Source organism: Miniopterus natalensis, chromosome 11 (assembly GCF_054644295.1).
Source record: "Miniopterus natalensis isolate mMinNat1 chromosome 11, mMinNat1.hap1, whole genome shotgun sequence".
Lineage (NCBI taxonomy): Eukaryota > Metazoa > Chordata > Mammalia > Chiroptera > Miniopteridae > Miniopterus > Miniopterus natalensis.
This window is the reverse complement of record NC_142091.1, coordinates 26,808,406-26,836,275: the sequence shown is the minus strand read 5'-3', so window position 1 is coordinate 26,836,275 and position 27,870 is coordinate 26,808,406.

Here is a 27,870-nt window from a genome sequence, read left to right as displayed (position 1 = left end):
GTTTCCAACAACCATAAAATGAAACATCATGATATTTCTAGGTAGGATACAGGGGTCACAGAAAAATGTCTCAAGTCTGCAGAGGGCGTAAAAACCATCTCTGGCCAAGGAAGACGAGGCAGCAGTTCACAGGATGGCTGAGCAGAGCCGCCAGTGAAATGTGTTGCAATGGTGCAGATACGCTGACATTGAGAAGAGTGGACCTGTTCTCACCATCTTGAAGAACTGTTAATTGGATCTCTGAACAGGACATTTTGAAGAAGTAACTGTTAATTGGATTGCTGCTCTGTCTTGACTTCTTGCTTTGACTTGGATTGTGTTTTACACTCTCTAAAGTAAAGCTTTTAAAAAGTTTTTTAATGAGCTCGCTAAAGTTATCAGCTACTTAAATTTTTTCCTGTATATGAGCAATGTGTCCTCAAAGTAAAGATGCTCCTAAGATGATGCACTGAGCACACTCTGCTTTTAAGAAAATTGAATGATTCTGAAGAGTTCTACATTTCTTCAGAATCTGAAATCAGCTCTTAGTTAACTAAAAAGCCAAGTTGTTTAAGGGTACAAACTTGCAACTAATAGATAAGTCCTGGAGAGCTAATGTACAGCATTGTGATTATACTGCATTATAAACCTCAAAGGTGCCAAGAGACTAGATCTTAATTGTTCTTACCACAGAAAAGAATAATTATGTGATATGATAGAGGTGTTAGCTAACACTAAGATGGTAATCATATTATAATACATAAATATATTAAATCAACATATTGTACACTTTAAACCTCTACAATGTTATATGTAAATCATGTCTTAATAAAAAATAAAACACACACACACTCTCACAAACTTTCACAATAAATGCCAAGGTTTATAATAACAGACTTTTCCATTACAATTAATCAGCCTATTTACCAAGATACATATTTAGCCAAAAGCTTTATAGGAAAACAATGACAAAAATTCACTGGAAAAAAGCATGATTTAAAATCAGTATTTCTATAAAAAAATTTTCAGCTTCCATCTATAGGAAAAAGACCTGGAAGGTATCTGAAAGGAAAATACCTTTGGCCCTTGAAATCCCTACTTGGGACTTCAAGCAATATTCCAGAGTTCATATGAAAAACTGCACCACCAATTTTCTTTGGAGAATTCCAAGTATAAGGTGTACTGTAAATATGATAAACAAGAGTTCATACCGTGCATTAGTATTCTATTTTTCCAAAATAAGAAATGCATCATTTAAGGCATCAAAAAACAATGTTTACCCAAATTTAGATTTGGACTTATCTCTGATCTATTTTTCACCCATGGGAACTTGTAATTAGGGTTGAACCAGGGTTATTAAATATATTAATTTGATTGTATGCTAGCCACAGAGGTTCTAGGGATTAGAAATACAGCAGTGAGCAAGAGAGATAAAGAGCCTGCTCTCATCGCTTCTCAAGACTGGCTAAGATAAAATGTAAGATCCTGCTCTCACAGAGTTTACATCCTATGGAAAAGAGTGTAGCTGAGAATGTTTAGATACTAAAGTACTATAAATGTTTAGATGGTAAAGTACAATAGAGAACCAGAAATAGTGCAACATGACAGAGTGTGACTGGAACTTCTTTGTTTTGGATGGTCAGGGAAAGCCTCTCAGAGGGTGTGGTGTTTCACTGGGGATCTGAATGAGAAGGAACCAGCCACATCCAGATGTAAGAGAAGATCATTCTAGGCAGAAACAAGTTAAAGGACTTATTGCAGAAACCAGCTCAGCATTTCTAGGATCAGAAAGATCTATTACTGGAACTCTGTGAGAAGGGTGAGACTGGCATTTGAAGAGGTCAGAGGGCTCATGGTGGTGTTCTGGAATATGTTTAACAAGCTGCTCAAATGATTCGTAGCACTCACTGATTTTCAGTTTTCAGGATGTGCATACTTCCCCCACGGATGATTTCATGCTATCAACAGTTTCAAAGCTGGCTCGCAAAATTCCTAAAAATTTAACAATCCAGAGTGAGCCAGTCCTGCAGAGTAAGGACACTGAATTGCTTTGGTTCAGGATGTTCCTTGGGTTTTACCCTCTGGTTTCCATTGAAGGGAGAGCATCTATCCAAGGTCTCAGCAGATGCAAATATGCAGGAACAATGCCATCTTTCCTCTGCCCCCAGCAGAGGGAGGAGACATGATTTACCTGATTGGTTAATTTAGGAACAGGAACCTGACAAGACAGGTGCTGACCCTTGCAGGCACTCTCTTTCTCAGATCTGCACAACCTCAGGCAGAGAGCATGCTAACCTGTTCACACATGCAGGGACATGCGGAGGTGGCGTTGCCTGGGTAGGTAGGGGGAAGCCTGCAACTCTGGAGAGCGAAGGGAGTTTAAGGAGAAGTCACAGGTCCACTGTGGCCTCCCAACTAAGACAGGTTCCCCGATTACCATTACCATGACAGGTGACTCTGAGATCTCCTTTTCTCCTGTCTCTCGTATGGACTTCTCAGTTCTAAATTCAGTGGAGAAATTAATGGGCATCATATATTTTCTTACCCTTACTGCCCATTATCATAAGAGCAAAGTGGACTTTAATTTAGCCTGAGAATGATCTGATCTGATTAATGTTTTATGTAAACAGAATACTGTGTCAGAGAATAGAGAGAAGGTGGTAAGAAATGTCCTCTCCAAATAGAAATTAGCAGAGGATATAGGATAAAAAGAAACCAGCATTGAAAAGATCAGGGAATGCTGTTTCTGGCAGAGAACAAAGATCGTCTGCTGGGAAAGAGTTTGGTAAATTCTAGAAACTAACAGGGGCCAATGTGAGTGGAATAAAATGAGTGGGGGAGAGATTAGTACCTAATGAGGTAAGAGTGAGGCAGGGCCAGACCCTGCCGGGCCTTGTCACGGCTGTTAGCGCATTTGGCACCTCTGTGCAAATTGGAAAAACATACCTCCTCAGAGCAGATAAATTAGAAAAATCGTTTGTATGGGCAGGGAAATTAGAACAAGGTGCTCCTTCCCCTCTGTTGACGTAACCCTAAGCCCTGGGATAGAGTTTGGGTAGCAGCAAGCTGGCAAGAGAAATGCACGCTGCACAACCCACCATATGGAAAGGAGTGGGATTTTATTATAGTGCTGGAGGGAGTGACTGAAGAGTCTGAGCAAGTGATTGAAGCAGCAGAGCACACAGGGAGGGCACCAAGCTGCTGGAGTTTCACTTTTGGCTCCTCTACTTGTGCTAGGTACTAACATTCTACGTGCCTGCATTTCCCTATCTCTAAAACAAGAATCATAAGAGGGCCGCCCTAGCCAGTGTGGCTCAACTGGTTGAGTGTTGTCCTGTGCACCGAAAGGTTGCCTGTTCTATTCCCGGTTAGAGCACATGCTCGATACCCTGTAGGGGGCATGCAGGAGGCAGCTGATCTCAACGCTTCGCTCTTGCATCACGGTTTGTCTCTCTCCCTCTTTCTTCTTCTCCCTCTAAAAATCAATAAAAAATCTTAAAAGAAAGTAATAGGGCCAACTTCATGGATTTGTTCTTAATCAAAAATGAGTAACATATATTACACACTTAGAACAATACCTGACACAAAGTATGTGCTTCATAAGTGTTTGTTAAGGTTATCTGAATTATATGTTCAAAAGGCCATCTGGCTGACATGTTGAAGATAAACTCTAAGGGATAGAGAAAAGAGCTGGGGAGACCAATGAGAAATCCATTGGATTAGTGCAAGTAATGGACGAGAGTGGTATTAATGAAAAGGTAATTACGTGATTTGTGGTATTCAAATATAGTAGCTGTCGTCATCTATATCAAGTTATCCAGGGCTATTTCATATTTAGCTCAAAAAGATAGGACATATTTTTAAACACAGACATAATACCACTATTACGTCTTGAAATATTAATTCCTTACTGTAATCAAGTATCAAGGCAGTGTTCCAATATTCTAAATTGCCTCATAATTTTTACAGTTGGTTCAATTAAAGATGCAAATAAAACTCAGGTATTGCAGTTATTTGATGTCTCCTGTCTCTTTTTATAGATATCCTCCAACCCATCTCTCTTCCTCTCCCTCCCTCCCTCTCTCTCCCCCACCATAACCCCTCTTCTTCTCTCTCCCTTTCTCAATCCCACTGTCACGCTTGCTCTTTTCCTATAACTTCACATACACGATTCCACTGGTACTGATGGTTCTGAGGTGAGTTTTCTTTTGCTCTCAATCGAAGCCACATCATCTTAGTTTCACAGCCCTAGAGCTGTCTTTCCTATGATGTTCATCAAATGTTCAAAGACATGACCCTGCCCCGCCCCGCATCTCTGTCTGCTGCTCCCTCCCCCACTTCCATCTTCTCCTTCATTCTGCCCATTATCCTTGTTCAGTTTAATGTGGGTTCTGCTCCAGTACTTTCTTCCCGGTTTGCAATGTTGTCCTGGAAAGTTGCTGTGGCTTTTTCCCAGGGTCTAGATTGCTCCAGTACTTTCTGACTCCCCAGATTTGCCACTGTTTTCAGATTGGTCTACACACATTCCAGTAAAAATCTATGGGAAATTTGGGGGTTCTCTGGCTTTTGGGTGCCATCAGACTCCCTTTGCCTTTCATCTGTTACTGCACACATGATTACTGGTAGCTTATTGGTTTTCACTGCTGTGAGTGGGTCCCTGGTGCCTCCCTTGCCTATCTGCTTATATTTTGGGGGTTTCAGAGATACCTTATATGCAGGAAATTTGGGAGAGCTTTGATAACTATACCACAATCACACAATCTCCCCTGCAGTCATTTCCAATCCTCATGACCATTCAGAAAAGCTAGAAGGAAGCTTTATTAAATTCTCAAAAACACAAAGGGGCAAAGGCAGGATTTGAACCCAGGGCTGTCTGACTCCTAAACACATGTACTTTGCCACTACAAAAATATTTCTCCTCTTTTCAGTTGAAGCAGGATTGCATTTGATTTCTCCGTTTACTGTTAGGAACAGAAACAAAGATGTCTAGAAAGAGATTTGCTGAGAAATGGAGAGTGGTGGGTCACAGACAATACCTTAAATGCTGTGGCTCTTCCCTAACCAACCATGGCTGTACTGAACTTTCTTGGATGCAAAGGGGCTCTAGACATAAGTTCTTTAGTGTCCAGCTGAAAAAACAAACATTGAAAAAGATTTAAAAATTTGTTTAAATTATTCCATTTATCTTATTAAAATAGATTGCCATCTGGGATGGTTTGCACATGGTCTTGAGCAGACCTGGGGGTGCAATGCATGATCTCTTAATGTTTCTTCTAAGATTGGAATTCTATCATTGAGTAAACTCACTACTTCTGGCATTCAAGTCCATTGAGTTTAGGCTGAAGTAGAGTCCGGGTGAGGGAAAGATAGACAATGCGTTGAACTACTTCTAAGGCAAAAATAAATGTCCGATTGGATCCCAAACTTATCGAAGGATAGTTATATAAGCCGTACATGAGAGAACTTCATGACTGTTCTTGTGCTCTGAGCCAAAGTTAAGTAGTTGTTCAGAATATCAGTTACTCAGGTAAGACAGTACCAGGTGAACAGCTAGGTCATGGGGCTGGTTCCCAAATCAGGAGAAAATTCAGTATCCACAAAGCCCCAAAGAGCAATCACAGATTCTGTCTGCAAGATGGATTCAACATTGGAAGTCCACCAAGTCACATACTGTAAGCAAGCTTCCACATTATTTTGCTCAATTTCTTTTTAATTAAAACAAAAAAAGATCCCAGAACACATTTTGCCCTCTTTAATCCATTTCCATTACTATTAATTATTTATATTTAATTTGTTAGAAGTTCAATGTTTAATTTTGAAAACCCAGTGCATTTATTATTTTAATAAATAACATCTAACAACTATTAAAGATCACTCAAAATGTACCAGTGATTTAATTTCATAGCACAGCTCTTTTTTTGACCTCATAAACAGAAACAAAATGTTGCCTGTAAGAAAACTCAAAACTTTGACAGGTTCACAACATAATAGTATCCTTAGTTCTTCCTGCAGTGTTAGTGTTAAAAGTACATTGGCACCCTCTTAGAATCTGTGACTCAAGAGGATTTTTGTAAGGAAATAAATACCTAGAGGAAGGTCAGCCCAGTTTCCAAAGGTAGAAACAGTATTCCACCCTCACAAGTACACCTTAGTCCCACGAGAAGTTTGGGGCGACTATACAGAATAATGAATAATTAGTTATGTAGTCTATAAACTAGTAAACACAACATCTTCCACTACCTTCCTAGTCACTCTCTTCCCACATTTCCCCATAGGATCAACTGTGAAACAAGCGACCTTGCACCAGACTTGTAATTAGGAAGAAAATCCATACTAAATTAATAAAAGTTCATAATGAAAATGCAACTTTTTATTAGATAAGGAAGAACTAGAATGTATACAGACATGCACTATTATTCTAATAGCTCAACATATAAAGTTAACCTGAAGAAAATGTAAAGCTCCGAATGAGTAGGCCAGCAGGCTCACACACAGCCCCGCACACTTCCTCCAGGGTAGCCCGCGCCTGCCTCCTAGCACCGCATCCTGCCTTCCCCCAGCACGGCGGCATTCCTGTTGCTCCAGTCTTCTCTGTGACACTCCCACAAGTCATGCCTCTTTCTCCATGTTCTTTTTTCTTGCATTTTCTTCTCTGCCACATTCTTTTCCCACACTGTTTTGTGAACAGATCCTAACTTTCCCTAAAGACCCAACCCAGATATAACACAACACTTTACTAAGCAAAATTAATCCCCTCTGCTTCCACACCCACCAAGTACCTGCCGGATGTTTCTTTTACAGTAATTAGCAACTTTTTCTGTCCTTATTTACATAGGTCTCCCTCTAAACCAGGGTGGGGGATGTCTGGCCCACGGGCCCATATACAGCCAGCAAAATCATTTGGCCTGGCCCTGCCAAGGCAACCGCAGGCAGGACTCGAAATTCAATACATCTAGGAGCTTTTTTTCATAGCTAATTTTGAAGTTGATAATTTTGTATGGCCCATGAATGATGTTATAAATATCCAATGGCCCTTGGCAGAAAAAAGGTTCCCTACCCCGGCTCTAAACCAAGAGTTCTTCTCCGAAAGTACTTTGTTCTAATCACTGCTGTACCCTGGTGCCCTCTGTAACTCACGGCACAACACAGGCAATCACTTCTACTTGCCATCCTTCCTACTTATCCCATTAGACAAAAATGTTTTTGTCACTTCTATTTATTGATTGAACTATTTGACATCTTTGCTTGAATGTCCCCTTAGATGCCTCACAAAAGCATAATCCTCTCATCCCCTCTCCTGTCCAACCTGGTAATTTGAAATTCATTAAGTAGCATCTCACTCGATAGAAATCTGGGGATTATGATTAGTCCTTTCCTTTCTTCAAGCCAGCACCTCATCTTTCAGCAAATTCAATAGGTTCTGACAAGAAACTAAACTTTGAACCCACAGCTACCAATATCATGCTAGTCTAATTTATTCTCACCTTTGCCCTGGACTACTCCCACAGCCTCCTAAGTGACTCCTTTTCATCTTTCATCTCCCTCTAGTCTATTCTCCTCAAGCCACCAGGAAGATCTTTTAAAAATGCAAATAAGGTAATATCGTCCTCCTTTTAAAATTCTTAAAATAGTAGCTTTCGATATCACTTAAGTTAACATCTACCCAGTATCATGAATTATAAATAGCACTGTCAAATATAGCAAATAATAATACAGGATACCCAGTTAAATTTAAATTTCAGATAAACAATGAATTTATTTAGCATAAGTATGTCCCATGCAATATTTGAGATGTACAAAAAAAGTTATTAGTTGTTTATCTAAAATTCAAATTTAACTGAGTACCCTGTATTTCATCTGGTAATCCTAGTTTTAAGTAAACTTAAAAGTAAAATCTGGCCTCTGTCTTTCTCACTTTATTTGGTCTGACTCTTCCCCTTATTTACTATGCACAATTCACAGTAACATTCTGACAGTTCCTACGCTATGCTAAATTCATTTCCATCCAGTGGTTCTGCACTTTTTGTTTCCTCTGCCTTTAACATTTTCCCTGGTCTTTTTGATGCCTGGCTCCTGATCACTCAAGTATCAACTGAAATGTTGTCCTCAGAGAAGCCCTCTCCCACCACCTTATAGAATATCAGGCTGCTCAGTTTATTTTGTCCATAGTACTTATTATAATCCAGGAATTCTTTTAGTTTACCTACCTGTTTTCTCATTATTATTAACATGTTTTAAAGCCATAATCTACTTTTATGAAGGCAGGAGACCTGTCTATCTCATATAGGGTAAGGTGACTATTTCTTGAATGAATGAAAAAAAGCTGGGAGATTCAACCCCAATAGATTTCAGTTTGATGCATAGCATCGGCACCTGGACAGAGCTTAAAGCAAAGACTGATTCTGAATGGTAAGGTTTGAAACCCCAGCTCTTATAGTTGGAGTAACTGTGAGCAAGTTATATAATTTTAAAAGCATTATTTCTTCATTATTAAATTTAAGATAAAAGCAGTATCTATAAGGCTACTGTAAGAATCAAGATTAATTTTTCATACCCAGCATACAGAGCATATTCAATAAGTGTTAGTGATTAATATCACTATTGTTGTTGCTATTTTATAGGCAACCTAATTTACCATTCAGTCTTTTAGATGTTATCCAGATCCACATCACAATCAGCAAAAATTCCATTTGAGAAGGATAATGAAAAATAAACATGTTTAATAAGGGGTAGTTTGAGAAGGAGGCTAATGTGGAGGAAGGCTACAACCATTTCTCTCACTAAGCTCCTGGGTAGGCAAGAAGCAAGTTAAAGGCAAATAAAAAAAATAAGGGCAAATTTGCCTGATTTCTTAACTTTTATATTCTCGGGGCCTTCTAGGAGGTTGCAAAAAAACCATTATCCTATTTTCCGCCCCTTTTAGTTTTATGCTCTAATCTACTTCTAAGTTTGAACTTGGTAGCGCTAAAGAAAAATTTAAAACAAGCAAAAAAAAAAAGGCAGGGTGGTAACAGAATGGCATTAGTGTATGAACAGCCAGCCATTCTAGGGCTGCCAATATCTGGGCATCTGACTGCTTCTAACTCATGGAAAGATGTCAGGATAGCCTTTCCAATGTACAGCATCTGAGATTTAGCAAATATCTGTGTTTAGGAAACCGGAACCACCTCTGAATAAAATAAAAAGGAAAGATCCTACATTAAGTAAATCCAAGGGAATTTTGAATATGTTCTACTTTCTCAACTCTGTTCAAAATGGATAAACCCCAGAATCCAGATGCTTTTATATAATTTCAAAGTTAAATAAATTGCCCTCACAGATACACAGTTACTGATTTTAAGAATAATCTTCCTGTAGTCAAGAGTATGTAGGAAAAAAAGTATGCCATTGCATACTGTTCATGTTAGAGAAATTTAGATTTTGAAAATCAATCTTTCCTTCCCAGAATGGAGAGAGAAGAAAAGCTTTTAAAAGTCAAAATCATTGTGTTCTCCCAAACCAAAATACAAAGAGGCTTGCTCAGTTTTAATTGAATTAAAAATAAAGTTGTAGGGATTAGAAACAATATATCAACTTTCTGTCCAAAATGCATGTTTTTAGCATTAGATGTAGTGTAACAAACATGATGCCATTGTAACTAAAATCAAGCTTTGGATATGCTGCCAAATGCGTGTTTCTCAGTCATGCAAATAGTGTCCTTTTAAAACATGTATTTATAACTTACGCTAAAAAAAATGTTCAAAAGGATTCTTTTGTTCTTTTTTAGGTCCACTGTTTATATAACCAGCTCATTTTAGGAAAATTATCGAGTTCAACATAAATGTGGCTTTCATTTGACTAGCCACTGTCAATTACACTACAAATTCCAAAGGTTGATCTCTACCAAACAAATTTACCTGGGAGAGAAGTGGGACAACCTCAAAGGAGAGATTTGGCCTCCATTATTCAAACACCGTTGACTTGTCTCCAAAGTTCTCTCATAATCAGACATTTAAGTGCAATCACACAATGGAAGGAGAAAGAAAGTACAGAGTGAACTTCAAAGCAGCGGTTAGAAAGACAGAAATCCTGTTCTTTGTTAACCGAGTACCTGCGGACACAATACTTCCCACACACTCTTTTCAAATTATACCCCTGATGTCTATGGAAGATAGTCATAGTTGCTGGGAAATTCAATCAAAGCTATCCAGTTAGATAATACCAGTAATCATGCGGCTTGGAAATATTGTCAATGGTGTAGGTTTATAATCAAATTATAGTTCTCAAAACTGGCACAATAGGAATAATTCATACATCAATATATCTATGTATCAATTATTTGTTCATAACTAAAGGGCTCTTTTTAAGGCAACCATTTAACACTGAACATAAAGAACTGGTAACTATCAGACTATAATTAGAAAATACTAAACTATATATATGTACGCTTGCAGGCATACTCATATGCATCCAACCATGCATTACATTAGAAGCATAGCAAAATGTTTGAATTTGCAATTATAAACATCATCTAGTAGCATATCATTAAACTGATTATTTATTTTACATAAATAACGGTTCACAGTTTAAATTACTTTAATGACCTAAAAAGCACAGTAGTGACCCGAATCATATCTAATATACAAAAATGAAAGTATCCAGTCATCATATAAATACTTTAACCACATTATAAATAAAACATCATTAACTGTGCCATGCCCTATAATGAAAGAATGACTGACAATCCTCTTCACAATTGATATATAAAATGTGCTTTTATCAGTATAGAAAATACTGAATTCAGGTTTTCTTGGCTTCACACCCAGGCTCCTCCATCCATTAGCACTATGAACACAGGAGCTTGAGCCCATGATTTAGCTTCCCTGGGCCTCAAGTAACTCCTGCGTAAAATGAGGACAACCACATGCCTCATGGAATTTTCTTGAGGAAGATATGTGTTAACAAGGAAATATTTCTGGCATTTAGCTCATGCTCAGTATGTGGGGGTTTTTTTCCCTCCTTAGAATGAGGTGATGTTAACCTTCACAAAATATGGAAATAGGTTTGACTTCTGAGAGCCACTTCAAGCTTGAGTCTAAATTTGGTGTGGTTCCGATTATAATCCCAGACACTTCCGAGAAGAGCAACTGTCCTTCCTTCCCAACTAGAATGCTCCAGGGCCTGTGGCAGAGGCAGAGAGTCTGAACAGAGACTGAGCAGATAAAAGACTTAAACTTGCTCAATAAACCCTTCTAGGTTGACAATGCCCTGAAGAAGTGCCTCAGACATTACTTTTGAGGGAAAATAAGCCACATGCAGACCCCTGTGGCTTTTCCTCGTAATCTGCTTCCTTTTCACTCTGATCACTCTGTTCCGTGGCATCCGCTGACCAGCAAATGCTCAGGGCACAGTGCTACTAGGTGTTTGACATTTCTCTATTTCACATCAGTGTAGAATGCTTAGGTTATAATTTCTTAGCAAATAAGATACATACGATACCCAAGACACATAACTTCACAATCTATTTCATTACTTTTCAGTCCGTGGAGTAGAGTGTAGACCACCAGTCCCTCAGAGGCCTTGTGAGGGATTCAGATCCTGTCTCACTGATTCTGGTAAACTCTGTGAATCTGTGGTTCACTCTAGAGAGACAGGGAGCTGCTAATTTCTTTCTGTTATGCCATATTTAATAGCACAGAACAACACGTATCAATGTAAGGATACAGTCCAGGGACTGTCAACTGGTGTGCCCCAAGAATTTTCAAAACATGCAATACCTAACTATTTAAGTGGGGGCACTGACTTCTTTTCTGATTGTCAAATAAAAAAATGACAACAGCCATCTGGTGTGAATGAATCAAAATTGTACCTTTTTTGTCAGATCAGCAAAAAAAATGTTATTTTTTGGTGTGCTGCAGAATTTTAGTAATTAGTTTATGTGCCCCATGTGATGAAAACGGCTGATAATCACTGGCATGGCTGCTATATGCCCTGATGGCAGAGCATTTAATGTAGAATTCCTTAGTTTAGAAGGTTGTGTGCCACTTCCCCTGGCAAGTCTTCCCTGCATTCCCTGGACTGGGAAGATAGCTCTGCTGTGACCTCTCACACAACACTGAACTTCCCTGTGATCTCCCTGTTATTACAAAGATTTTAAATTGTTGTTTTTCACTGTCAGGATCTACTCTGTGAAGGCATGGATTTTATTTGTCCTGGTCTCCATTGTGCCCTAAGGAACTGGCATTCTGCTTGGTTCATAATCGGTGCTCAATCATATACGGAGAACAGCTTAAATTAGCAATATAATGCTTCTTCTCAAGTTGCGTAGGAATGTCACTTCCTCATATTTTGGGAGAACGTTTTAATCTAGTAAGTATTTTACAAACACATGCCCTCACTTACTACTTGACTATTTCCTTTCTTCCTATTTGTACACACCTATTCTAACACAGGGCCTGATACGTAGAAGACAATTAATACTTTTGAACGAATGGATTAGTTAATAAATTAAGCCTTCACATTTTTACTTTTTCTATGGACTCTTATGGACAATTAAAAGTCTCTATGCTATATAATAGATTTCTATTGTGTTCCTGACTAAAAAGCTAGAGTCCTCCAGTGGTCAAATTCACTTTTTCAGGTTTTCCATTATACAGCCCATAAACCTCGGAACCGCTAGGTGTGAGAAGATTGCTCTGCTGCCAGTGTATTTTAAATGTGAGTGTTGGCTTGCTCTATTTCTTGCTACATGTTTATATAATAATAGCTTCATGCTTAACATTTTTCTGTTACAGTAAATATGGTACTTGACTTAAAACAGTTTCAGTTAAATGCTCATGTATTAATGGTTTTGTTCTTAACACTCTTCTATTAAAATGCAAGCATTCTAAGACATTTCCTATCTGCTCAAGAGTCATTCCGCAGTTTTGTTTTGTTTTTAGTTCCAGACCGATTCTATCTTCTCACAAGACCCATGTTAAAAGAAACTGGGAACTCATAACAGGTTTTATAATTCAAAGTCACATTAAGAAAGCACACAAAGAACTTCCCTCTATGGTTAAAAAGGCCATTTATGTAAGTTTCTATCTGATTAAATGTTAAGAATGGCCAGGTTATCGTAGTTTAGTTGACCAGAGGCAGCATGTGGAGAATTCACGTTTTTCATGATGAGCCCCAGATCTTTTACAGCCATTTTTATTTTTGTTTTTTTAAATATATCTGAAATCTTTATTGATTTCGACTGGGGATCAAGCCCACAACCTGGGCATGTGCCCTGACCGGGAATCGAACCCCGATCTCCTGGATCCTAGGTCGATGTTCAGCCGCTGAGCCACGCCCGGCTGGGCTACAGCCATTTTTACATATTCCGTCTGGTTCCGAAATCCAAAACAACCTCCTGCATTTGAACACAGGAACCTTGCATTGAAACCCTTCCCACTTAAGACTAAAGAGGGAATAAAGACTAAAATCCATCAGGCCCACTAGCATGAGGGGTAACAGCCCAGACCCCGAAATGATTAAGGAGTCAATAGAAGGTGACTCAGCTCAGCTCTATAAAGAAAAGTTACCAAAGTAAATTAAAATGAAAACTTAGGGATTTTAATGTTTGTTTTCTTTGGTTTTAACACAGCACAACACTACCACCGGCATCTATAAATTCACATAATTTAAAAACATCACCTTGGGTTATAAGTAATAAGATGCCTTCTGTTAAGGAAGTGAGGGAGAGTCCTCTGGAATCTATAAGTTTAGTCTGTCTGACTCAAGGGGTTTGGAGTTAAAAAAGAGAAAAGGCGAGCTCTGAAGAAATTCCTGAAGTCCCTTGAGAAAACATTCTTTGGTTATGTGGTTATGTGTGGATATCCATGAAGATCTTCTTACTAGTCATGTTAAATATAATCTAGCAGTGACCCTTACAAACCCCTTCTTTTGTGCTCCCAGATCTGTGGTTTGTACTGTAAAAGAAATTATACAGCTGACCAAAATAGTCCAGGGAGTAGAATTTGGAATATTTCTTTAAAACCAACTTGATTTTTTTTTTTTTTTAGTCATAGTTTAAATTAGGCAAAGCTAACTGTTGGTTGCCTAATAACCAACTACGAAGAACTTCAGGTTAATATTGGTTTACCCTTCCTAATGCCCAGATCCTTTGTTTACTACCATGGAAATTATGTCTGCTTGATATTACTTTTATACAACTGCCACTCCCAGGAAACTTAGGAGAACACCTGCATATCTATGCAAAGGTAAGTTCTTAGCAATTATTAATTTCCCCACCCTGATTCTCTTGAAGCATTCCTAAAAGACCATCCACTCATGAAGAACACACTCGTGAAAGCTGTATTCAACTTGAAAGGCAGTGTCACCCATCTTCCCCTAGGAGGCAGTAGTAAACCCATTAGGAAATCCTAACCACTCTGGTGCTATTGCTGCTGCCTGGGCTCATAGTTCCTGGTACATTATCTTTAAAGTATCCTTCTGTTATTTTCTTTTGCTCCTTTACCCCCACCTCCTTCTCTTAACTGCATTATTCTCTCCTCTTTTTTTTTTTTTTTGGTCATCTTTTAGATTTGGAAACCAAATCTCTTGCCTGCCCCTACCGTTAATATGGCACACAAAAATGCTTGAGCCCCACAAGTCTTAGTTTATAAAACAGCTTCCTCATTAGCTTTGGTAAAGTGCCTACTGGCTTTTGTTAACTATTGAGTCTAATTATGTGGTAGTTTACTGACTTTTATTGAGTGCACTTAGTTAACCTTCTTTTAGCTTTATTAGGTAGTAAATTTGTTTATTTGGCACAACCTTTTTGCTTTCTTGGCTTGGCATCCTAGGTTAAGAATTACTTCTCTATAATCAATGAATTTACTCATTTACTAATAAATACTCCTTTACCCTCCTAATTGTAGCTCTTCATCTTTATTTAAAAGCCAATTTAAGAAAAATGGTTTTTTTGCCCCTTTAAATTTCGACACTTAGTAGAAAATTGCATTTCCTTCATCTAATAAGCGGTATTGAGTGTTTAGCTTGGTTTTAGCATTGTGCTAAGTGCTATGGAGAAAACAAGGTAGCCTCAGACTCAATCTGTCTTCAAGGAAAACCTTAAGCTCCCATTTCGATTGCTTTATTTGTACTATGCCCTGTATGTGAAGTGAGCTGTGTTCTCTACAGTGCCTACTTGCTCAACCTGGCAGACACATCAATTTATTTCTCATGGCCTCAAGGTGCAATTTCATATCCTGTTGTTGGTGTTCTGTACCCTCCAACCCAGGGAAGGCCAAATTAATTTTCTCTCATCAACTCTGTTCCCAAACCATTTTATACATATCACTGGCCATATTGAAAAATAGCTATGAATTATAAATAGGCCTTTATATATTTATCTCTTTCCTACATGAAATTTCTTAAGTGCAGGCAATATTTTTATAAATTGCAGCATTCCCAGGGCTTAGCTCAGAGTAGATCTATGCCTTCTTAAGTCAGAATTCCAGAGATTACAACTTCAGTTTCGTAAAATTTACAGTAAAGCTTCTACTACATTAGAGGGGAACAAAAGGCATACTCATTGGGCTTCCTAACAGTCTTGGGCAGCACATAGCCTACTCTGAATACTGTTGCTTAGATTTGCAAATACTAGCCAAAGAAGACTGAACTAGGAGGTAACAGAGGCCTGGGTCTACCACTCTCTGATACTGTGACCTGGGCAGGTTATTGAACTTTCCTGGGTATTAGTTTCCTTATAAATATCACAAAAGTTGTAGAATTAATACTTGTTAAAGGTAGCATGCCGTGAGGAGTTCTTGTGATTCTGTTATGAGACTGGTAAAGTATACAAACATTTATGCAGCAAGTCCTAGTAAATACCAAAATGTTCTGGTTTAGGCATCATGCACTAGATACATTTAGAGGAGAAAGACTTTGGGACACTTGGGCCAAAAATTCAATTACAGTTCTTATAAAGTGATTTAGATGATCCAAAGTGACAGACCGTGAGCATAAACTGCATGCAACATGAACAGGGAAAAGTCATCAGCCTTTGTCTAGCAGACAGGTCCCCTGGTGTATTAACACTAACACATGTGAGCCTGAAATGAGTGGTTACATCAGCTGTTATTCCTAGAACACTCCTAGATAGACATTGCCAGGTGTGTTGACTTCAAAGTAACTGGATATTACATTTCATCAGCCTGAGCAGGAGTAAAATCAGGTTCATGGTAAGGATATAGAGAATGACCATCTTTTCTCCATAAGGTTTTCTAGAAAAGAAAAATAAACACTACAGGAAGATTACTTACTAAAGTTGTTCTAATATAAAATTACAGTCGATGAGAAAAGTAGTGAGAAGTGAGTCATGGTGTTCAAGGAAATAGCAAGCCACTTGTGTGGGTTTTTTTTAATATGATTTTTAAATTGATTTCAGAGAGAGGAAGGGAGAGGGGGAGGGAGATAGAAACATCGATCTGATGCCTTCTGCATGCCCCCTCCTGGGGATCCAGCCCCACAACCCAGCCATGTGCCCAGCCGGTGTGGCTCAGTTAGCTGAGAGTCCAATCGATGTGTCTCTCTCACACCCATGTTTCTCTCTCTCTCTTCCCCCCCTCCCATACACTTTCTCTAAAAAAATCAAAGGAAAAAATGGAAGATTTTTTCAATCCTCAGGTGAGGATGGAAAAAAATAGAAAATAGGTAGTCTAGTTCTAGAGCACACAACTTATTTATATCCCATATTGCCATCCCCATGAGTACACACAAACCTGTATTGCCTCCCGCATCACTTTACAAAAGTGACAGAAAGTGATAGAGACTTTAATGATAAAGATTAAATGAATACTGTGAATAGATATCAGTACAATATTTTCTTATATATAAATCAAACTCATTTTTAACTTGCTTAGAGATGGTTTATAGAAATTTGTTTTTCAAAGTACTTCATTAGGGATTTCCAATTCTACAAACTATAGATTAGACTTTTTTCTTTTGATTAAACAAGGGCAATTATAAGAGTTAATATTTGAGCTAAAGTTAGACAATAGTATGGGGAAGGCCTAGATATAAGGTGAGGCGGAGGCAGGGCAGAAGGGATCAGTGGGAGGAAAAAAAGGGGACATCTGTAATAGTTTCAACAATAAAGATAAATTTTTTAAAAATTAGCTAAATAGAGAACAGAAGACAACTCTTTGACGACTCATTCATTGGCCAAGCAGTACAATTAAATTCAATGTATTTATTTAGTAACAATTTTGTGTTCCTACCCTCACCAAACATAGAGGCCAGAAAGCTAGTTACAGTTTATAAAATAAAAGATCAGGTTATTTTCTTAAATTATATAATTTCTTTGTGTCTATGGGTGTGCATGTGTGTATATGCACACATATACCTATTCATATAGACACATACACATAAAGTACGTAAATACACATGGATGTAAGTTTCTTTATCCCTTTACATACAGTGAGCTACATCTGAAAAAGTAGAAATAAGTCTTAATGATTTCACTTGAATCTACTTTTCCCTTAAAACATTGGCATATATATTTCATATGAAATCCCTATGGCCAAATTTCAAATACAGATTACTACAAATATCACATTTAATAAACTCTGCTATTCCTATAACATAAAGCTTTTATAAATATGTAAATATAAACAAACAATAAATACAGACAATTTAATGTAATTTTATTACATGGACTTTATTGAGAGAGAATCATGTGCTGTGAAAAAGTGTACCATTTACTATGAGTTTGGTCAAGTTACTCAAATTTTCTTGAGCCTCAAATTTTTTCTTCTGTAAAACCAGGATAAAAATTAAAACTTGTTTTAGGATTATTGAGACAATTAAATTATTTACACTGCTGCCACATAATAAAGGCTCATTAAATAAAAGCTTTTATTATTTAATATATGCTAAATATATATTTACAGTTCTAATATATGATATAAACTGGATGTTATTTATAATCCTTGACACTGTTTCCTGAAATAAATTAGAATGTTAAGAAGCACCTTCATAAAAGTATTTAAATTTAAAAGGAATTCTCTCAAGATTCTTTCCAGGTTACCTTTGGAAATGATTGAACGTACTTAGGGAAATCCGGAAACATTTTGAGAAAATTTTACCGAGTTATTCTTTTTTGTTGGCTACTTCTCTTTGTATACCCACTGCAGTAAGCGTCTGTACTAAAAAGAGTCCATATTATTTGTCCTTTGGCTGCCTTGGAAGTCATACACTCTGTGAAATTATCTTAGCATAATAGCATCTTCCATGCTCCACCATGGGCTATGAACACTAAGTATGAGACACGAATCTGATGCCTCAGTCCTTTAATCCTTCAAGTCCTTTAACCCCTCACCATGATATTTAAAAAAAATTATAAAACTGTATTTGCTCTCACTAATCATTCAAGAAACATAAGCAATTAGAAAAGCAATTGTATGAAATTAGAAACTGTCTGTCCACCTTGATGCAGCAATTTGACTTTTCAGAACTTACATGTAGAAAAGTGCTCGAGCCCAAAAATGTATGCTCCATGTGGGTTACATATATATGTAGTGTTGAGGCACTGTTTTAACAGAGGCAGATGGGAAATAACCTAAGTATCAATTTGATGCTGATTAAGTAATTCTGTAAGAAATTTTAAATGGAATCCTACACAGTCATTAAAAATAATGTTGTGTATCTGTATGTACTGAACCAGAAAGATATCTACAATATTATTCACGAGAGAGGGAAAAATTAAGGTACAAAACATATATTTCATAAACCTATCTGTATAACAAGTCTACATATAAATGTGAGTGTTTATAGATGTATAGAGCAATATCTTGAAAAATACTATTTCTAAAATGTCAGAAGTGACTGTTTTTGAATATTATAATTTTAAGTAATTCCTACATCTTTGTACTTCCTTTACATTTATTTTTTATACTGAACATTTCAAATCAAGCATTTTTATTTAATAAACATAAAGCTACTTTTTAAAGAAGTTTACTATTTATCATGTCAAACTAAAGTCAGAGAGAAAAGAAAAAAACATCTGTTAAGTTGTTGTTCAGTCCTTTAAACATTTAATATGCTATCTCACTTGGACTTCACATCAGTATTCTGCAAAAAGTACTTATAGTTAAAATGAGGAAAGTGATTCTAAGAGACATCAAGTAACTTAACCAAGTTCACACAGCTTATAAATAGGAAAATAAATCATGATTCGAGTCCTATTTTCTTTTCAATGAACCACACAAAGAAGGAAAGATATGAAACTAAAGCAAACCTTATCATCACCCTTTGTTGGTTCCATCTCTAGATTTATTTGTTTGTTTAATTCAATTTACCGATTATTTTAAAAGAATATTATGTAGTTTATGTAGTGGTTACTTTCAGTGATATTTCCTACCTTATGTGATAATAATAATAAGCATTTAATGAACCAGGTTCTTTTCAGAGGACAGACATGGATTACCTTATCCAATTTCTACATCCAGCCCATGAATTAGGTACAATAATTATGAGAGTCACATAATGAAGAAGCTGTGACACAGAGTGGTTAAGCATCTCCCCCAAGGTAACACAGGAAGTAAATGGTGGAGCCAAGGGTTCCATCCTAGGCAGTCTAACTCCAAAGCCTGCATTCATAACCACCGCTCTGTGCTCAATTTATACAACCAGGTGAGTTCTGAGCCTTTAATAGTGGTCATCTCTGGATGCTAGGGGTTTATCGAATTAAGCTGCCATTGTTCAATATAAGTTTAAAATGTCTCTTTGGAATAATGCTCAGGGGCATTTTCCTGGCTGCACAATGTCTCCTGGTTATATAAAGGTACTTTTTTCTGAACTGGTGATTTGGGGAACTATTCTCTCTTCCTCCTCTTTATTTTTACACAGCTCACTTGTACACACAGACCCCTCCCTTCTTACCTAATAGAGAAAAGTGAAAGAACCATCATGGAGACAATCTGCTGTTGCCCTTGGCTTTTAGCTGCTACTCATAAACTGAACAGGGGAGAAGGCCCCTCATATGGACGGTCAGGAAACAACCAGCCTGAAAGTCAGCTTATTTGCACACAGCCTGCTGGACAACTGAGTCATAAGGTGAAGACCTGGAAAGACTGAGAACTGCAGAATGTCACAAACTGAAGACTACCTGTGTCCTAGCTGAAGATGCCAATTCACACATGAAAGGATAATCTGTTTACATTTCAAATTAAGGCTGTGATTGTTCTTCCAAAGACTGGCAGTTGGGAGCTAGTAACAGTCATTAATAAGTAACACCCTCTTGTATTTCTCCTGTACACTAACATATCATACCATGAAGCAACCTTCAAATAAATCCACATCGGACCCAGAGTTTAAACTAATAAGTACTAAGATTGTGGATTTTTGGATAAATGCAAAAAAGATTTTAGGACATCCACTGTTTGAATGCTGGGTAAATATGCTCCATATATTAAAGTTACAAAAAGGTAAAAAAAAATCAAAATGTTAAATTTATGAATCAGAAAATTTATATATATCTCAAAAGGATCATCAAATAATTTTTGATGTTTTCATATAATAGGAACACTGAAATCTGTAATAAAAATTATCTAAGCATTGTTAGAGCCACAGAAGGACACATGCCCAGAAAGGAGTCTATCAGAGAAAGTCATCCCACGTACATTTCACATTCCCTTACTAATCGAGTGAGTACTCATGGTACCCTGGTGTGCCTACCAGGCTTGAACGCTGGGCTGGCTTCTCTAGGGGAACCCAAAGAACTATGAGCAATTCCCAACACACAGTAGGAGGCCATGGGATTCAAAGTGCCAGAAGCTTACCTAAGGACGCAAAAATTAAAATGAATGAAGCAATTATAGAGCTGCAGAAAAGTGTATAATTAATCTTAGTATTCTTTCTCTCAGTTTCAGTTATTCCCAAATGGTTAGTCTGATTGAGCTAATGTTACTTTTAGACAGAAACACTGAATATATCAATCCTATAGCATGATTAAAAGCCTAACTTATTTTTTTTCTTAAAGGCATCACAAATCATTTTTTTAACAATTCTTTAAAGAGGAATGTAAAGGAATTTGCCAAACTCACTACCTTCTCATGAATTAACCGGTATGAGTTTATTAGATCAGAGGAAAAAAATCTAAGGATTTAATTTGTCATCTATTTTATATATAAGGCTTACTTAGATAATGATAGATGACGATAGATAGATGATAGATAGATAGATAGATAGATAGATAGATAGATAGATAGATAGATAGATGATAGATAGATGATAGATAGAAAGATGGATAATAGATAGATGAATGAAAGGATAAATAGATCATAGGCTATATATGTATATCTATCAGGAATGATGTCTTATTTATCTTTGTGATAACATATAATTAATTCACGGAATTGAACTGACTTTACATTGACTATGCTTATTTTTCACACACTCCACTGGATTTCACTTAAGTCCCACAGGTCTTAGTCAGGTGCCCTCTGTGTTTCTGACCCTGTTGAGAACCATGCTGTGAGGGGGGAAATAAGCATTAGGAGGGGACAAAGGAATGTGTCCCTAAGCAGCACAGGATCTGACTGATGTGACCTAGGCAAACCCAGACCCATCAGAGAAATGCACAAATCAATGTGCTAGGACTGAGGAAAAGTACAAAGAGGATTATCAACCATTAAGAGACAAGGGTTCCAGCCCTGGCTCTGCCACCAGGTAGCTGCAGGTGAGCTTGGTTTACTAGCTGGTTTTCTCTAGTCGTCACTTGCTATCTCTTGACAACGGATCTGAGCAAGCTGGTGAGCCTCTAAATTGGGCAAGTCTGTCTGCGTCGTATCTGCTTTACATTTATATTTATCTAGCAGCAATAGCTGTACTGGTCAATATGCTCAACTGCAAGCAATATAAACCAATACTTGTTGATTCAAATTTTAAAAAGAAAAAATATATAAGCAAAGGTTATTAGGTACCTTAAAGAATCACCAAGAATAATAATTTGGGGGAAAGGGCAAAAAAAGAAAAAGCCATGACACCTAAACTACAGCCCAAACAGTGCCCCCGAGCCTGCTGCCACCACTGCTCGCTGCAGTCCACGCCTGTGCTCCTGCAGGGCCTTCAGCGGATGCCAGGTGGTGCTGCTGCTCTGAAGGCACCAGGGGCCACAGTGCTCCCGCTGCCCCAGAGCTTCCCCACCAGCCCGCCTCCTAGGAGATGGAGCCCAAGGGGCCAGCCCGGGATCAGAAGCCATGGCCCTGCCACAAATAAAGACGGGGAGGTTCTGCGATGGGAAGTGTAGAGTTCCTTCCACAACTAGCCACAAACTTAAAGACTGGGGATTCTCTAAACACAAAAGAAGGTTTTTATGCTGGGTAGACAAACAATGAGCCTTATTCAAACATGAAGAACCCGCCTATGAAGCCTCACACTTATCCACATGAAGGATAGCATCCAGCTATGATGAAGTATTAAAGCCAAATTTAAATGAATGTTGAGGACAAAAGCGTATTTTCAGCATATTGCCGTCTGATTTTTATTTTGCTCCCTCAGAACACCATATTCATAATTTTCTCATGAGCACATACTACGTTTTAATGTGGTTAGTGATGGGGTCAGTCCTTCCCCAACAAGACTACATGTTGATATGTGCCTTTTTCTTTCTTTGTACTCTTGGCACATTTCAGTGATGAAATAAATATTTTGCTTTTGTGCTTTTGTCTGTGGGAGTTCATAGAAAATAAAAACACACGTGATGATCAAAGGTTAATTTTGTTAATGCACATTCATTAGATCAATAAGAAAATTTAATACTTCAATAGATACTGTAACAGAGGACAGGCAGATAATTTACCAGAGAGGAAATGTTGCTACATAACAAAAAATGGGCAAATTCCAATAGCATAAGAAATAGAAAATAATATGAAGTAGTATTTGTATTTATCTAATTTGAAAGGATTTTTCCAAACCATAACATAATACATGTAGTATATACAATACACTATAGTAGGTGAGTCAAAAATTCAGTGAAATGGGCAGATCCATATGTTTTCAGAGGGGCACAAATTCATAACATTTAAGACAAATAACTTATAATATGTATCATGAATTTTAAAATTTTGATACCCATTGACTCAGCAATTATTATTCCAATTGTCTATGTAAGGAAACATGCAGAGGGAAAAAAGAAACCTAGAAATCTTGATTGGAATGCCATTTATAATAGCAAAACATAAGGTAAAAGCATAAATTTCCCAAAGTTTAAAAATGGTCAGGTATATGATGAAATACTTACTTAAAAGAGTATTATGCCACCATTGGAAATGATGTTTATGAAATATTCATACTGACATAGAAAAATGTTCCCATATGTATCTTGTACAGACAGGCACTGCAACTAATCACACCCTGGGCAACTGTTCCCTTACACGTCTGGTCTCTTATGAAACCATGATATCTTCAAAGTCTGGTATCTCGTTTTATTTATCTTTTTATCACTAGTCACTAGCACATTATATAATCTGAGCTCAGTATATTGTTGAAGAATGAAATTAGTGAATAAGTGAGAAAATAAATATGTGTATATCTTTAGAATATTGTTTCCCTGAATGCTGTCTATGTCTGTTACTTTATGTATTTTGTGACACAGCACGGTGCACCAGAAGACAATATTATGTGAAATCTGAGCTCAAAAACCCCTTTTGAAATTCAATGCCTCATCTGGGTCAAAAAGCATTTTTCTATTCCTTTTATTTTGTTCAGTAGGTATAAAGCTAGATCCTGATAAGCCACAATACTGACTGGATTTTCAAAAGGCCTCTATAATATAAACAAGCAGGTAATTTCCAAAGACGAACAATATGGTGAAAGTCAGACACACATAAGCGCACACACACAACGTGTCGGACTTTCAGTGCTGGCCTCTTCTCCCCTCCCGACTCAGCCTCCCAGCCCTGAATATCGCCTGCAGAGGATGCCAGAGCGAAGAGCCATCAAGCTCAGAGCTGCGCTGACAATCTCATGACTTTTAGATTTAAAGGAACGTTGAATGGTACCCACCGGAATTACATTCACATGTGCTGTACCAGTCGTTTAATCCTTAGATCAGGCAGAGTATAATAGTACCACCAAACTAGGTCATTTTGCCAGACACAGGCATGTGCCTCCAAGACCGCATAATGACTAGGACACATGTGCCTGGATCAAGGAATTTTCATTGAAAAATTAATCTTCCTCAGACTTTCAAAAAATAACTAAAATATGCTGACCCCATAGGTAGCACGGGGATTTACCTACATATCAATTATTCATGAAATGTTTTATGCATTAAGAGTCTCATCCAAGGTTATTTATAGATATAAATAGAAAAATTGCATAGAAATGAAAAACATAATGTTCACGTGTCTACTCAATCTACAACAAGGTTCTTATGTCAGATACATGGGCTCTAAAAGGGACTGACTCATAGTTCATAATGTCACCTGAGTTAACAAAGTAAATGGAGGCAGAGCTAGAGAACTGAGCCTGTTAATAAAAGCACAGGCTTTAGAATTAGACATCAAACTTCAGCTCCCAGCACTGCACTCTTACTAGCTGGGTGTCCTCAGTTATTCAACCTCTCTTGCTAGTGCTTCCACACCTATAAATGGAAATATAATAATAATAATAATACCTAATCATAGATTCATTGTGAAAATTAAATGAGCTCGCAAAGCACTTAGCACAATTCATGGCTCACACGAGACACTGAATAATATTTAGTTGGCCAAAATGACAAGACACCATGTGACTTAACTCAATGGCACCTGACTGTAATGGGATTTTTTTTTTAATGTCTTAATTGATTTCAGAGAGAGGAAGGGAGAGGGAGAGAGAGAGAGAAACATCAATGATGAGAGAGTCATTGATCAGCTGCCTCCTGCATGCCTCCCACTGGGGATGGAGCCCACAACCCAGGGCATGTGCCCTGACCGGGAGTCGAACCCTGATCTCCTGGATCCTAGGTCATCACTCAGCCTCTGAGCCACACCTGGCCGGGTTCTTTATCCTTTTATAAAAGCATTTTTAAAATTGATTTTAGAGAGAAAAAGGGGGGGAAGAAACACTGATGTGGATCAGCTGCTTCCTACACGCACCTCAAAAGGGAATTGAACCTCCAACCTGGGTATGTGCCCTGACCAGGAACTGAACCCACCACTTTTTGGTGAACAGACAATACTCCAACCAACTGAGCCACACTGGCCAGGGCTTCTTCATCCCTTTTTTAAGGACACATGGAAGGGAGGCGATGAGTAAGTTAGTATCTAATATTGTGGTATTTTTGTCACATTTTCTGCAAAAATTGCTAAGGCGGATGCTTAGTTTTCCTGAAAGACCACTTTTCTCATAATGCAATCACTTAAAAGAAGAAAGAAAAATTGTATGAACATTATAGTCAGGACCTATGAATAGGTGGGTGGGAGACACTAAACAGCATACAGATTATTCATTTCTTAACTTTTTTGTACTTCAGCTTCCTTATCTGCACAATAGGAATAAGGCAGAATGTATTTATACGTCAGAGGATATTCTGGGCCCTATCAATAAATTATTTTATTTGCATAACTTCCCTACGAGAAAAATAATATTATCATCTCCCTTTTATAGGTGAGGCAAGATATTTAAAAAATCATGCTTAGTAAGTGGCAGAGCCAGAATTCAAATCCAGGATTCCTAAACTTGCATCTTAGCCACCATACCGTATTTTGGAGCATGAAGAAAGAAATCATCCAAAGACCACGGTGCATATAGAGGCACATAAACCTTTCCTGAAGATCAAAAACATTTAAAACAACTCTAGAATTAGGCATTTCAAATTCCTTCATTCTCTCATCAAAGAAAAACTCCCAATAGAAATCAACATTGTGCTTCATAACTCTGTAATATTCTCTTGGGCTTTGAAAGAATCTGAGATGGAAATGAGTACTGACATAAGGATTTGTGACCAGATCAATATGTAATTATGTTTTGGGTATCAAATTCTCCTGGGGAAAACTACATTTAAATCCTCCTAAGAGACTCAGCTCAAGATTATAGATGATTAGTGATCAGTCACATTAGAAAGAGAGGAGAATTAGTGATGAGACACAGCACCCTGTAGAAGCATCTTTCTGAAGAACGCCAGCCTCAACCAACATGGCAGGAGCCCAGGTCAAGAGGAGGGTCAGCACTGCTTTCTCCTTTGCTGGTGAGTGAACCACTTGAGCATATGTTTATAAGAAGCTGTCTGAGGGCTATCCATGTATTTTCTTTTGTTCAAGGTAAGAGTAGATGTCTTAATGAAGATGACCTTTCAACAACATTTATTCCATCTCTATCTTCTACCTCAGAGGACAGCTATTTAATAGTAAAGAACAGGTTTAGTTTTCAATTAGAAATATAAAACAACACAGGAATTAAGGGAAGGCATAGTAATTCAATGGTAATAATAATACATAATAGCTGCCTCAGGGGCCATCACCACATTGCACAACCCCAAGCTCACCAATCACTGTGGCCATCTGCACTATACATGGTGCACTCCAGAAATGTGCCACACTTGGGCCTAGTATCAGACACTGTTCTAATTATTTTTTTATATGTTAACTTAATCCCCGCGCAATTCTATGAAGGAGTGACTACTATGTCTGCATTTCACAGATTAAAAATGGTGAAGTCTTACTCTACACAATAAACAATGGAACTGTAATTCAAAGCAAGGCTTTCTGGTCTTAGAATCTACCTTTAAGGACCACATTCTGTTTCATCTCTAAGAAGTAAATGAGAAAGGCAGGATCAAAATACTAGTAACAAGACTTAACAATGCAATTCAAGATGGACTAAGCACCCTGACACATATTTTTCCCCCAACTGATTACAATTTAAATCTCCAGACAGAATTTTAAAATTACTTAAGGACACTTAAAAAATAAACAATAGCAGAAGAAATAGGGGAAAACACCAAAATGTGAAAAATAACCCATGGGGGGATGATTTTCTAATTTTTTTCCCTCCCAGCTTGAACAGCTTGAGGCCCGGTCGGGAACACCGCAGCAGGTGCACAGCACAAAATATCAGAAAGAAACTCGTTTTCAGGCCAGGGACAGAAAAGAAATTCCCATGTGCTGCAGAGTGTGGGGAGAAGCCACATTTTATTTCTCTTTAGTTTTCTCCTCTCCAAGCCCACGGGCAGCCCCATTCACCAAGCTTCACCACCACGGCATCATATGGACACCTAAAACCCCCAAAGGAAAAGAAAATGTCTGGAGAAACTTAGAAAACAGGCCCTGTGTATAAAGAGCATGAATCTAATTGGTAACTTTTTTCTCTTTCTTCCTTTGCCACTTGTCCCTCAGAACTACCAATGTCACGTTGAGCTCTGTGACAGCAGGAGGCAAACGCCACAGGAAAACTCCACTTTTCTGACCAGAAAAACTGGGAAAGGGGGTGTCCTGGAGGTAGGGATGGGTTCTGCAAAGGAGAAAACTGGAGAGAAGATCCCGTAATTCTGTGTATGGACCAATGCAAGTCCCAGAGTCATCCCCAAACTGTGTGTGTGCATGGAGTATACACAAAGAAGCACAGCTAAGTCTATGAGAGTTAAACAGTGATAAAAATCACCACCCAATTACCAAGTGAAGACCTGAGAGGCACATGAAGAGACCAGACATGAAACAGAATAGCAAAGAATTTGAAAACTAAAGTGGAAGGTTAGATAGAACTTGCTGTTTGAATCTAATTTTAATGATTGACTGCTAAAACGAACAAACAAAAAACATTTTTCAGAGGATTTTAACCGGGCTCAGAACTTGACAGGCAATGTTCAAAATGCCTAGGATACAATTCAAAATGAATTTATAGACAAAGAACCAGGAATATGTGACCAATTAAAAAAGATAATTAACAGATGCCAACCCT